Genomic DNA, 12074 nt, shown 5'->3' on the forward strand with positions numbered 1-12074 from the left:
TGGCTGGCTGACTGACTGACTACTGGCTGACTGACTGACTGACTGACTACTGGCTGGCTGACTGACTACAGGCTGGCTGGCTGGCTGACTACAGGCTGGCTGGCTGACTACAGGCTGGCTGACTACTGGCTGGCTGACTGGCTGACTACTAGCTGGCTGGCTGACTACTGACTGGCTGACTACTGACTGGCTGACTACTGACTGGCTGGCTGGCTGACGACTGGCTGACTACTGGCTGGCTGGCTGACTGACTACAGGCTGGCTGGCTGGCTGACTACAGGCTGGCTGGCTGGCTGACTACAGGCTGGCTGGCTGGCTGACTACAGGCTGGCTGACTGGCTGACTACAGGCTGGCTGGCTGACTGACTACAGACTTGCTGGCTGGCTGGTAGACTACAGGCTGGCTGCCTGGCTGCATTGCAGCTGGCTGACTGTACTGGCTGGCTGACTGTACTGGCTGGCTGACTACAGGCTGGCTGACTACAGGCTGTCTGACTACTGACTGACTGACTACTGGCTGGCTGGCTGACTACTGGCCGGCTGACTACTGGCCGGCTGACTACTGGCTGGCTGACTACTGGCTGACTGACTGACTACAGGCTGGCTGACTACAGGCTGGCTGACTACAGTCTGGCCGACTACTGGCTATTTTCACTACCTTCAACCCTACTACTGGCTGGCTGACTACTGGCTGGCTGACTGACTGACTACTGGCTGGCCTACTACTGGCTGGCAAACTACACAAGGCCTCAAGCCGAGCTAAGTGGCTGACTACTATGGCTGGCTGACTACTGGCTGGCTGACTGGGCTGGCTGACTAGCTGGCTGGCTGACTAACTGGCTGACTACTGACTGGCTGACTACTGACTGGCTGACTGACTGGCTGACTACGGCTGGCTGACTGACTACAGGCTGTGACTACTGGCTGACTACTGGCTGGCTGGCTGACTGACTACTGGCTGGCTGACTGACTGACTACTGGCTGGCTGGCTGGCTGACTACAGGCTGGCTGACTACAGGCTGGCTGACTACAGGCTGGCTGACTACAGGCTGGCTGGCTGGCTGACTTCAGGCTGGCTGGCTGACTACAGGCTGGCTGCCTGGCTGCATTGCAGGCTGGCTGGCTGGCCCAAGCTCAGGCTGGCTGACTGGCTGACTGTGTGGCTGGCTGGCGCTGGCTGACTACAGGCTTGCTGGCTGGCTGACTAGACTACAGGCTGGCTGGCTGACTGCCCCACGGCTGGCTGACTGTACTGTCTGGCTGACTGTACTGGCTGGCTAACTACTGGCTGGCTGTGACTACTAGCTGGCTGGTGACTGCTATTCTGGCTGGCTGACTGCTGGCTGGCCTGGCTGACTACTGGCTGGCTGGCTGGCTGGCTACTGGCTGGCTGACTACTGGCTGGCTGGCTGGCTGACCTAGGCTGGCTGACTACAGGCTGGCTGACTGCTGGCTGGCTGACTACTGGCTGGCTGACTACTGGCTGACTGACTGACTGACTACAGGCTGGCTGACTACAGGCTGGCTGACTACAGGCTGGCTGACTACAGTCTGGCCGACTACTGGCTGGCCTACTACTGGCTGGCTGACTACTGGCTGGCTGACTGACTGACTACTGGCTGGCCTACTACTGGCTGGCCTACTACTGGCTGGCCGACTACTGGCTGGCTGACTGGCTGGCGGACTACTGGCTGGCTGACCTACTACTGGCTGGCCTACTACTGGCTGTCTGACTACTGGCTGTCTGACTACTGGCTGGCTGGACTGGCTGGCTGACTACTGGCTGGCTGACTCTCTATTAGATGGCTCAGACCTTCAGGCCTACCTGTCTCTTCAAATCAACTATTTGCATGTAAACATGTCAGAGATCTTTTCCATTATGTTATGCTCATCTTACAATGTGTTGTTTCAACTGGTCAGTCCACCCGGACCTCTAACCCTTGACCTCTCTGTGGCCCCAGATGACAGGTCGGAGGTGGACGGCTCTGTGGTTTCCATGGTATCAGCCACATCGTCCTCCAGCAGACTCTTCCTAAAGAACGTCTGAGAGAGAAGAGTTTCCAGTACTGCCAACGCCCTCATAGAACAGAGTGACCGCAGTATGTACCCTACACCCTAACCCCTACGCTACTGCCTCATAGAACAGAGTGACCGCAATATGTACCCTACACCCTAACCCCTACACTACTGCCTCATAGAACAGAGTGACCGCAGTATGTACCCTACACCCTAACCCCTACACTACTGCCTCATAGAACAGAGTGACCGCAGTATGTACCCTACACCCTAACCCCTACACTACTGCCTCAGAGAACAGAGTGACCGCAGTATGTACCCTATACCCATAGAACAGTGTGACCGCAGTATGTACCCTACAACCTAACCCCTACACTACTGCCTCATAGAACAGAGTGACCGCAGTATGTACCCTACACCCTAACCCCTACACTAGTGCCTCATAGAACAGAGTAACCGCAATATGTACCCTACACCCTAACCCCTACACTACTGCCTCATAGAACAGAGTGACCGCAATATGTACCCTACACCCTAACCCCTATACTACTGCCTCATAGAACAGTGACCGCAGTATGTACCCTATACCCATAGAACAGTGTGACCCCAGTATGTACCCTACACCCTAACCCCTACACTACTGCCTCATAGAACAGAGTGACCGCAATATGTACCCTATACCCTAACCCCTACACTACAGCAGGGACCCTAACCCCTACACTACAGCAGGGACCCTAACCCCTACACTACAGCAGGGACCCTAACCCCTACACTACAGCAGGGACCCTAACCCCTACACTACAGTATGGACCCTAACCCCTACACTACAGCAGGGACCCTAACCCCTACACTACAGCAGGGACCCTAACCCCTACACTACAGCAGGGACCCTAACCCCTACACTACAGCAGGGACCCTAACCCCTACACTACAGCAGGGACCCTAACCCCTACACTACAGCAGGGACCCTAACCCCTACACTACAGCAGGGACCCTAACCCCCACACTACAGCAGGGACCCTAACCCCTACACTACAGCAGGGACCCTAACCCCTACACTACAGCAGGGACCCTAACCCCTACACTACAGCAGGGACCCTAACCCCTACACTACAGCAGGGACCCTAACCCCTACACTACAGCAGGGACCCTAACTCCCTACACTACAGCAGGGACCCTAACCCCTACACTACAGCAGGGACCCTAACCCCTACACTACAGTATGGACCCTAACCCCTACACTACAGCAGGGACCCTAACCCTACACTACAGCAGGGACCCTAACCCCTACACTACAGCAGGGACCCTAACCCCTACACTACAGCAGGGACCCTAACCCCTACACTACAGCAGGGACCCTAACCCCTACACTACAGCAGGGACCCTAACCCCTACACTACAGCAGGGACCCTAACCCCTACACTACAGCAGGGACCCTAACCCCCTACACTACAGCAGGGGCCCTAACCCCTACACTACAGCAGGGGCCCTAACCCCTACACTACAGCAGGGACCCTAACCCTACACTACAGCAGGGACCCTAACCCCTACACTACAGCAGGAGCCCTAACCCCTACACTACAGCAGGGACCTAACCCTACACTGCAGCAGGGACCTAACCACAGCAGGGACCTAACGCCTACTACAGTGGGTTCACTGCACAGCAGTTTCATCTACACTACAGCAGGGACCCTAACCTACACTGCAGCGAGGACCTAACTTCACCATGGGGACCCTAACTACACTACAGCAGGGACCTAACCCTACACTACGGCGGGCCCTAACCCTACCTGCAGCGGGGACTAACCTACTGGCGAGGTTCAACCTACACTACAACAGGGACCTAACCCCTACACTACAGCAGGACCTAACCCTGCACTACGGCAGGGACCTAACCCTACACTACAGCAGGGACCCTAACCCCTACACTACAGCAGGGACTAACCCTACACTGCGGGACCTAACCCTACACTACAGCAGAGCTAACCCTACACTACAGCAGGGACCTAACTACCACCTACAGCGAGGACCTAACTACCACGGCAGGACCTAACCCTACACTGCAGCAGGGCCTAACCCTACACTACAGCAGGGACCCTCTTCCACACTACAGCAGGGACCTAACCCTACACTACAGCAGGGACCCTAACCCCTACACCACAGCAGGGACCCTAACCCCTACACTACAGCAGGGACCCTAACCCCTACACTACAGCAGGGACCCTAACCCCTACACTACAGCAGGGACCCTAACCCCTACACTACAGCAGGGACCCTAACTAACCTAATCCCAGTGTTGAATCTGTAAATCCCAGTGTTGAATCTGTAAATCCCAGTGTCCCTGTGTTGAATCTGTAAATCCAGTGTCCCTGTGTTGAATCTGTAAATCCCAGTGTTGAATCTGTAAATCCCAGTGTTGAATCTGTAAATCCCAGTGTTGAATCTGTAAATCCCAGTGTTGAATCTGTAAATCCCAGTGTCCCTGTGTTGAATCTGTAAATCCCAGTGTTGAATCTGTAAATCCCAGTGTCTGTAAATCCTAGTGTCCCTGTGTTGAATCTGTAAATCCCAGTGTTGAATCTGTAAATCCTGTCCCTGTTGAATCTATAAATCTGTGTTGAATCTGTAAATCCCAGTGTTGAATCTGTAAATCCCAGTGTCCCTGTGTTGAATCTGTAAATCCCTGTGTCGAATCTATAAATCCCTGTGTTGAATCTGTAAAGCCCAGTGTTGAATCTAAATCCCAGTGTTGAATCTATAAATCCCTGTGTTGAATCTGTAAATCCCAGTGTTGAATCTGTAAATCCCAGTGTTGAATCTGTAAATCCCAGTGTTGAATCTATAAATCCTGAAAAGTTGAATCTGTAAAGCCCAGTGTTGAATCTGTGAATCCAGTGTTTCCCAGTGTTGAATCTATAAATCCCAGTGTTGAATCTGTAAATCCCAGTGTCCCTGTGTTGAATCTGTAAATCCCAGTGTCCCTGTGTTGAATCTGTAAATCCCAGTGTCCCTGTGTTGAATCTGTAAATCCCAGTGTCCCTGTGTTGAATCTGTAAATCCCAGTGTGTCCCTGTGTTGAATCTGTAAATCCCTGTGTTGAATCTGTAAATCCCAGTGTTGAATCTGTAAAGCCCAGTGTTGAATCTAAATCCCAGTGTTGAATCTGTAAATCCCAGTGTTGAATCTGTAAATCCCAGTGTTGAATCTGTAAATCCCAGTGTCCCTGTGTTGAATCTGTAAATCCCAGTGTCCCTGTGTTGAATCTGTAAATCCCAGTGTTGAATCTGTAAATCCCAGTGTCCCTGTGTTGAATCTGTAAATCCCAGTGTTGAATCTAAATCCCAGTGTTGAATCTGTAAATCCCAGTGTTGAATCTAAATCCCAGTGTTGAATCTGTAAATCCCAGTGTTGAATCTAAATCCCAGTGTTTAATCTGTAAATCCCAGTGTTGAATCTGTAAATCCCAGTGTTGAATCTGTAAATCCCAGTGTTGAATCTGTAAATCCCAGTGTTGAATCTGTAAATCCCAGTGTTGAATCTGTAAATCCCAGTGTCGCTGTGTTGAACAGTAAAGACTGTTTTCTTCTGTTTCAGAGGCGCTGAAGAGAACAGACACAGAGCTACAGAAAGCAGTGAGCTACAACTTGTCCCCTACAATCACACACAGTCATACTGCTGTAGTAACCCTGTCATACTGCTGTAGTAACCCTGTCATACTGCTGTAGTAACCCTGTCCCCTACAAGCACAGTCATACTGCTGTAGTAACCCTGTCCCCTACAATCACACACAGTCATACTGCTGTAGTAACCCTGTCATACTGCTGTAGTAACCCTGTCATACTGCTGTAGTAACCCTGTCCCCTACAAGCACAGTCATACTGCTGTAGTAACCCTGTCATACTGCTGTAGTAACCCTGTCCCCTACAATCACACACATTCATACTGCTGTAGTAACCCTGTCATACTGCTGTAGTAACCCTGTCCCCTACAATCACACACAGTCATACTGCTGTAGTAACCCTGTCATACTGCTGTAGTAACCCTGTCATACTGCTGTAGTAACCCTGTCATACTGCTGTAGTAACCCTGTCCCCTACAATCACACACAGTCATACTGCTGTAGTAACCCTGTCCCCTACAATCACACACAGTCATACTGCTGTAGTAACCCTGTCATACTGCTGTAGTAACCCTGTCCCCTACAATCACAGTCATACTGCTGTAGTAACCCTGTCCCCTACAATCACACACATTCATACTGCTGTAGTAACCCTGTTATACTGCTGTAGTAACCCTGTCCCCTACAATCACACACAGTCATACTGCTGTAGTAACCCTGTCATACTGCTGTAGTAACCCTGTCATACTGCTGTAGTAACCCTGTCCCCTACAAGCACAGTCATACTGCTGTAGTAACCCTGTCCCCTACAATCACACACAGTCATACTGCTGTAGTAACCCTGTCATACTGCTGTAGTAACCCTGTCCCCTACAAGCACAGTCATACTGCTGTAGTAACCCTGTCATACTGCTGTAGTAACCCTGTCCCCTACAATCACACACATTCATACTGCTGTAGTAACCCTGTCATACTGCTGTAGTAACCCTGTCCCCTACAATCACACACAGTCATACTGCTGTAGTAACCCTGTCATACTGCTGTAGTAACCCTGTTATACTGCTGTAGTAACCCTGTCCCCTACAATCACACACATTCATACTGCTGTAGTAACCCTGTTATACTGCTGTAGTAACCCTGTCCCCTACAATCACACACAGTCATACTGCTGTAGTAACCCTGTCATACTGCTGTAGTAACCCTGTCATACTGCTGTAGTAACCCTGTCCCCTACAAGCACAGTCATACTGCTGTAGTAACCCTGTCCCCTACAATCACACACAGTCATACTGCTGTAGTAACCCTGTCATACTGCTGTAGTAACCCTGTCCCCTACAAGCACAGTCATACTGCTGTAGTAACCCTGTCATACTGCTGTAGTAACCCTGTCCCCTACAATCACACACATTCATACTGCTGTAGTAACCCTGTCATACTGCTGTAGTAACCCTGTCCCCTACAATCACACACAGTCATACTGCTGTAGTAACCCTGTCATACTGCTGTAGTAACCCAGTCATACTGCTGTAGTAACCCTGTCATACTGCTGTAGTAACCCTGTCCCCTACAATCACACACAGTCATACTGCTGTAGTAACCCTGTCATACTGCTGTAGTAACCCTGTCCCCTACAATCACACACAGTCATACTGCTGTAGTAACCCTGTCATACTGCTGTAGTAACCCTGTCCCCTACAATCACACACATTCATACTGCTGTAGTAACCCTGTTATACTGCTGTAGTAACCCTGTTATACTGCTGTAGTAACCCTGTCATACTGCTGTAGTAACCCTGTCATACTGCTGTAGTAACCCTGTCCCCTACAATCAGTCATACTGCTGTAGTAACCCTGTCATACTGCTGTAGTAACCCTGTCCCCTACAATCACACACATTCATACTGCTGTAGTAACCCTGTCATATTGCTGTAGTAACCCTGTCATACTGCTGTAGTAACCCTGTCATACTGCTGTAGTAACCCTGTCCCCTACAATCACAGTCATACTGCTGTAGTAACCCTGTTATACTGCTGTAGTAACCCTGTCCCCTACAATCACAGTCATACTGCTGTAGTAACCCTGTCATACTGCTGTAGTAACCCTGTCATACTGCTGTATTAACCCTGTCCCCTACAATCACAGTCATACTGCTGTAGTAACCCTGTCCCCTACAATCACACACATTCATACTGCTATAGTTACCCTGTTATACTGCTGTAGTAACCCTGTCCCCTACAATCACAGTCATACTGCTGTAGTAACCCTGTTATACTGCTGTAGTAACCCTGTCCTCTCTCTCTCTCTCTGTGTGTGTGTGTGTGTGTGTGTGTGTGTGTGTGTGTGTGTGTGTGTCAGTGCTTGGTGGAGGCGGTGCGTATCCTGGACGGTGTGTGTGTGGGGGATGCAGGGTGTGTGTATCGTGCGTTCCCGTGTGTTAAGTCACTGTTCGGCCGTCTGAACTCTGACCTGTCCTGCAGCAGAGTCCTCCTGCCCATTGCTCAGTTCTACCTGAACCACGGTGAGGAGGTGTGTGTGTCGTCTACGTGTGGAGGATAGAGCTAGTGTGTACTTACTGTGTTTGTGTGTGTGTGTGTGTAGGGGAGACTGCAGCGGTGGACAGTGAGTGTGTGTGGAGGTGTGTGTTTGGTGTTCTCCCAGCAGAGTGTTTCAACGACCCCTATCTGGCCCACGAGACGCTGTCCTTCATCAGAGCCAATCAGCTGCAGCTCCACTCCTCTGTACCACTGTACACGCACTACTTCCCTAGCCTGCTCAAGGTAACACGCACTACTTCCCTAGCCTGCTCAAGGTAACACGCACTACTTCCCTAGCCTGCTCAAGGTAACACGCACTACTTCCCTAGCCTGCTCAAGGTAACACGCACTACTTCCCTAGCCTGCTCAAGGTAACACGCACTACTTCCCTAGCCTGCTCAAGGTAACACGCACTACTTCCCTAGCCTGCTCAAGGTAACACGCACTACTTCCCTAGCCTGCTCAAGGTAACACGCACTACTTCCCTAGCCTGCTCAAGGTAACACGCACTACTTCCCTAGCCTGCTCAAGGTAACACGCACTACTTCCCTAGCCTGCTCAAGGTAACACGCACTACTTCCCTAGCCTGCTCAAGGTAACACGCACTACTTCCCTAGCCTGCTCAAGGTAACACGCACCCCATTATAACACTCTAGGCACATTATTGGCCCACCGCATTAACGTGTCTGGCTACCGGACACCTTTCAGTCTCTGATGTGGCTGTTTGTAGTTCTGATCTTTTTTACCACTCTTCAGATCTGCTCTTTTGCCAATAATTGGGGAAAGATCAGAATTGGTCTGCCTGTGTGTCACGGCTTTCGTCTGTAGAAGGAGAGGTGGACCAAAATGCAGCGTGGTTATTCATTTTACTTTAATAAAGAAACTGTACACGAAAAAACTAACAAAACAACAAACGTGCGAAAACCTAAAACAGTCCTATCTGGTGCAAAACACAGAGACAGGAACAATCACCCACAAACACACAGTGAAACCCAGGCTACCTAAATATGGTTCCCAATCAGAGACAATGACTAACACCTGCCTCTGATTGAGAACCATATCAGGCCAGACATAGAAATAGACAAACAAGACATCCAACATAGAATGCCCACTCAGATCACACCCTGACCAACCAAAACATAGAAACATACAAAGTAAACTATGGCCAGGGTGTGACACTGTGTAAACGCAGCCTCTGTATACCTTCTAGTCTGACTGCAGTATGTGTTCTATACTGAACTAAAATAGAAACGCATCATGCAGCAATTTCCAAGATTTTACTGAGTTACAGTTCATAGAAGGAAATCAGTCAATTTAAATGAATTCATTAGGCCCGAATCTATGGATTTCACATGTCTGGGCAGGGGCGGGCATAGGCCAGGCCCAGCCAATTAGAAGGAGTTTTTGGTTCATAAAATTGGAGAGAAATACGTTTTTTACATTTACGTTTTTTGTGCGAATGGAACATTTCTGGGATATTTTATTTCAGCTCATGAAACATGGGATCAACACTTTATTTTTGTTCAGTATAGTTTCTAGTCTGGCATCGAACGCCGGGTTCTAGTCTGGTATCTGACACCGGGTTCTAGTCTGGCATCGAACGCTGGGTTCTAGTCTGGTATCTGACGCCGGGTTCTAGTCTGGCATCGAACGCTGGGTTCTAGTCTGGTATCTGACGCCGGGTTCTAGGTTCTAGTGTGGTATCTGACGCCGGGGTCTAGTCTGGTATCTGACGCCGGGTTCTAGTGTGGTATCTGACGCCGGGTTCTAGTCTGGTATCTGACGCCGGGTTCTAGTCTGGTATCTGACGCCGGGTTCTAGTCTGGTATCTGACGCCGGGTTCTAGTCTGGTATCTGACGCCGGGTTCTAGTCTGGTATCTGACGCCGGGTTCTAGTCTGGTATCTGAAGCCGGGTTCTAGTCTGGTATCTGACGCCGGGTTCTAGTTTCTGGTATCTGACGCCGGGTTCTAGTTTCTGGTATCTGACGCCGGGTTCTAGTTTCTGGTATCTGACGCCGGGTTCTAGTTTCTGGTCTGGTATCTGACGCCGGGTTCTAGTTTCTGGTCTGGTATCTGACGCCGGGTTCTAGTTTCTGGTCTGGTATCTGACGCCGGGTTCTAGTTTCTGGCCTGGTATCTGACGCCGGGTTCTAGTTTCTGGTATCTGACGCCGGGTTCTAGTTTCTGGTCTGGTATCTGACGCCGGGTTCTAGTCTGGTATCTGACGCCGGGTTCTAGTTTCTAGTCTGGTATCTGACGCCGGGTTCTAGTTTCTAGTCTGGTATCTGACGCCGGGTTCTAGTCTGGTATCTGACGCCGGGTTCTAGTCTGGTATCTGACACCGGGTTCTAGTCTGGTATCTGACGCCGGGTTCTAGTTTCTGGTCTGGTATCTGACACCGGGTTCTAGTCTGGTATCTGACGCCGGGTTCTAGTCTGGTATCTGACGCCGGGTTCTAGTCTGGTATCTGACGCCGGGTTCTAGTTTCTAGTCTGGTATCTGACGCTGGGTTCTAGTCTGGTATCTGACGCCGGGTTCTAGGTTCTAGTCTGGTATCTGACGCCGGGTTCTAGTCTGGTATCTGACGCCGGGTTCTAGTTTCTGGTCTGGTATCTGACGCAGGGTTCTAGGTTCTAGTCTGGTATCTGACGCAGGGTTCTAGGTTCTAGTCTGGTATCTGATGCTGGGTTCTAGTCTGGTATCTGACGCTGGGTTCTAGTCTGGTATCTGACGCCGGGTTCTAGTTTCTAGTCTGGTATCTGATGCTGGGTTCTAGTCTGGTATCTGACGCTGGGTTCTAGTCTGGTATCTGACGCCGGGTTCTAGTTTCTAGTCTGGTATCTGATGCTGGGTTCTAGTTCCTGGTCTGGTATCTGATGCCGGGTTCTAGTTTCTAGTCTGGTATCTGACACTGGGTTCTAGTTTCTGGTCTGGTATCTGACGCCGGGTTCTAGTCTGGTATCTGATGCTGGGTTCTAGTTTCTAGTCTGGTATCTGACGCTGGGTTCTAGTCTGGTATCTGATGCTGGGTTCTAGTTTCTAGTCTGGTATCTGACGCCGGGTTCTAGTTTCTAGTCTGGTATCTGACGCTGGGTTCTAGTTTCTGGTCTGGTATCTGACGCCGGGTTCTAGTCTGGTATCTGACGCCGGGTTCTAGTCTGGTATCTTATGCTGGGTTCTAGTCTGGTATCTGACGCCGGGTTCTAGTTTCTAGTCTGGTATCTGACGCCGGGTTCTAGTTTCTGGTCTGGTATCTGACGCTGGGTTCTAGTTTCTAGTCTGGTATCTGACGCCGGGTTCTAGTCTGGTATCTGACGCCGGGTTCTAGTTTCTGGTCTGGTATCTGATGCTGGGTTCTAGTCTGGTATCTGACGCCGGGTTCTAGTTTCTAGTCTGGTATCTGACGCCGGGTTCTAGTCTGGTATCTGATGCTGGGTTCTAGTCTGGTATCTTATGCTGGGTTCTAGTCTGGTATCTGACGCCGGGTTCTAGTTTCTAGTCTGGTATCTGACGCTGGGTTCTAGTCTGCTATCTGATGCTGGGTTCCAGTCTGGTATCTGACGCCGGGTTCTTGTAGTTCCTAGCGTGGGACAGTCCAGGCCTGGTATCTGACTATGTGATGTGTTGTAGTTCCTAGCCGTGGGACAGTCCAGGCCTGGTATCTGAAAATGTGTTGTAGTTCCTAGTGTGGGACAGTCCAGGCCTGGTATCTGACGATGTGTTGTAGTTCCTAGCGTTGGACAGTCCAGGCCTGGTATCTGAATATGTGATATGTTGTAGTTCCTAGCGTGGGACAGTCCAGGCCTGGTATCTGACTATTTGATGTGTTGTAGTTCCTAGCGCGGGACAGTCCAGGCCTGGTATCTGACTATATGATGTGTTGTCGTTCCTAGCGTGGGACAGT

The 12074-nt window shown here is 50.5% G+C and overlaps 1 long non-coding RNA gene and 1 pseudogene across 1 annotated transcript; both read left to right on the plus strand.

The window, feature by feature from the left end:
• LOC135530984 (AP-5 complex subunit zeta-1-like) overlaps nucleotides 1-2094 on the plus strand; it is a 30632-nt pseudogene extending 28538 nt beyond the window's left edge.
• A 3514-nt stretch (nucleotides 2095-5608) lies between these two features.
• On the plus strand, nucleotides 5609-12067 carry LOC135530985 (uncharacterized). The gene is made up of 4 exons (XR_010453928.1): nucleotides 5609-5648; nucleotides 7991-8153; nucleotides 8234-8412; nucleotides 11748-12067. It is a non-coding gene; the product is annotated as an uncharacterized LOC135530985 (long non-coding RNA).
• Nucleotides 12068-12074: the final 7 nt, after the last annotated feature.

Source organism: Oncorhynchus masou, unplaced genomic scaffold (genome assembly GCF_036934945.1).
Source record: "Oncorhynchus masou masou isolate Uvic2021 unplaced genomic scaffold, UVic_Omas_1.1 unplaced_scaffold_1476, whole genome shotgun sequence".
In the NCBI taxonomy this organism is placed as follows: domain Eukaryota; kingdom Metazoa; phylum Chordata; class Actinopteri; order Salmoniformes; family Salmonidae; genus Oncorhynchus; species Oncorhynchus masou.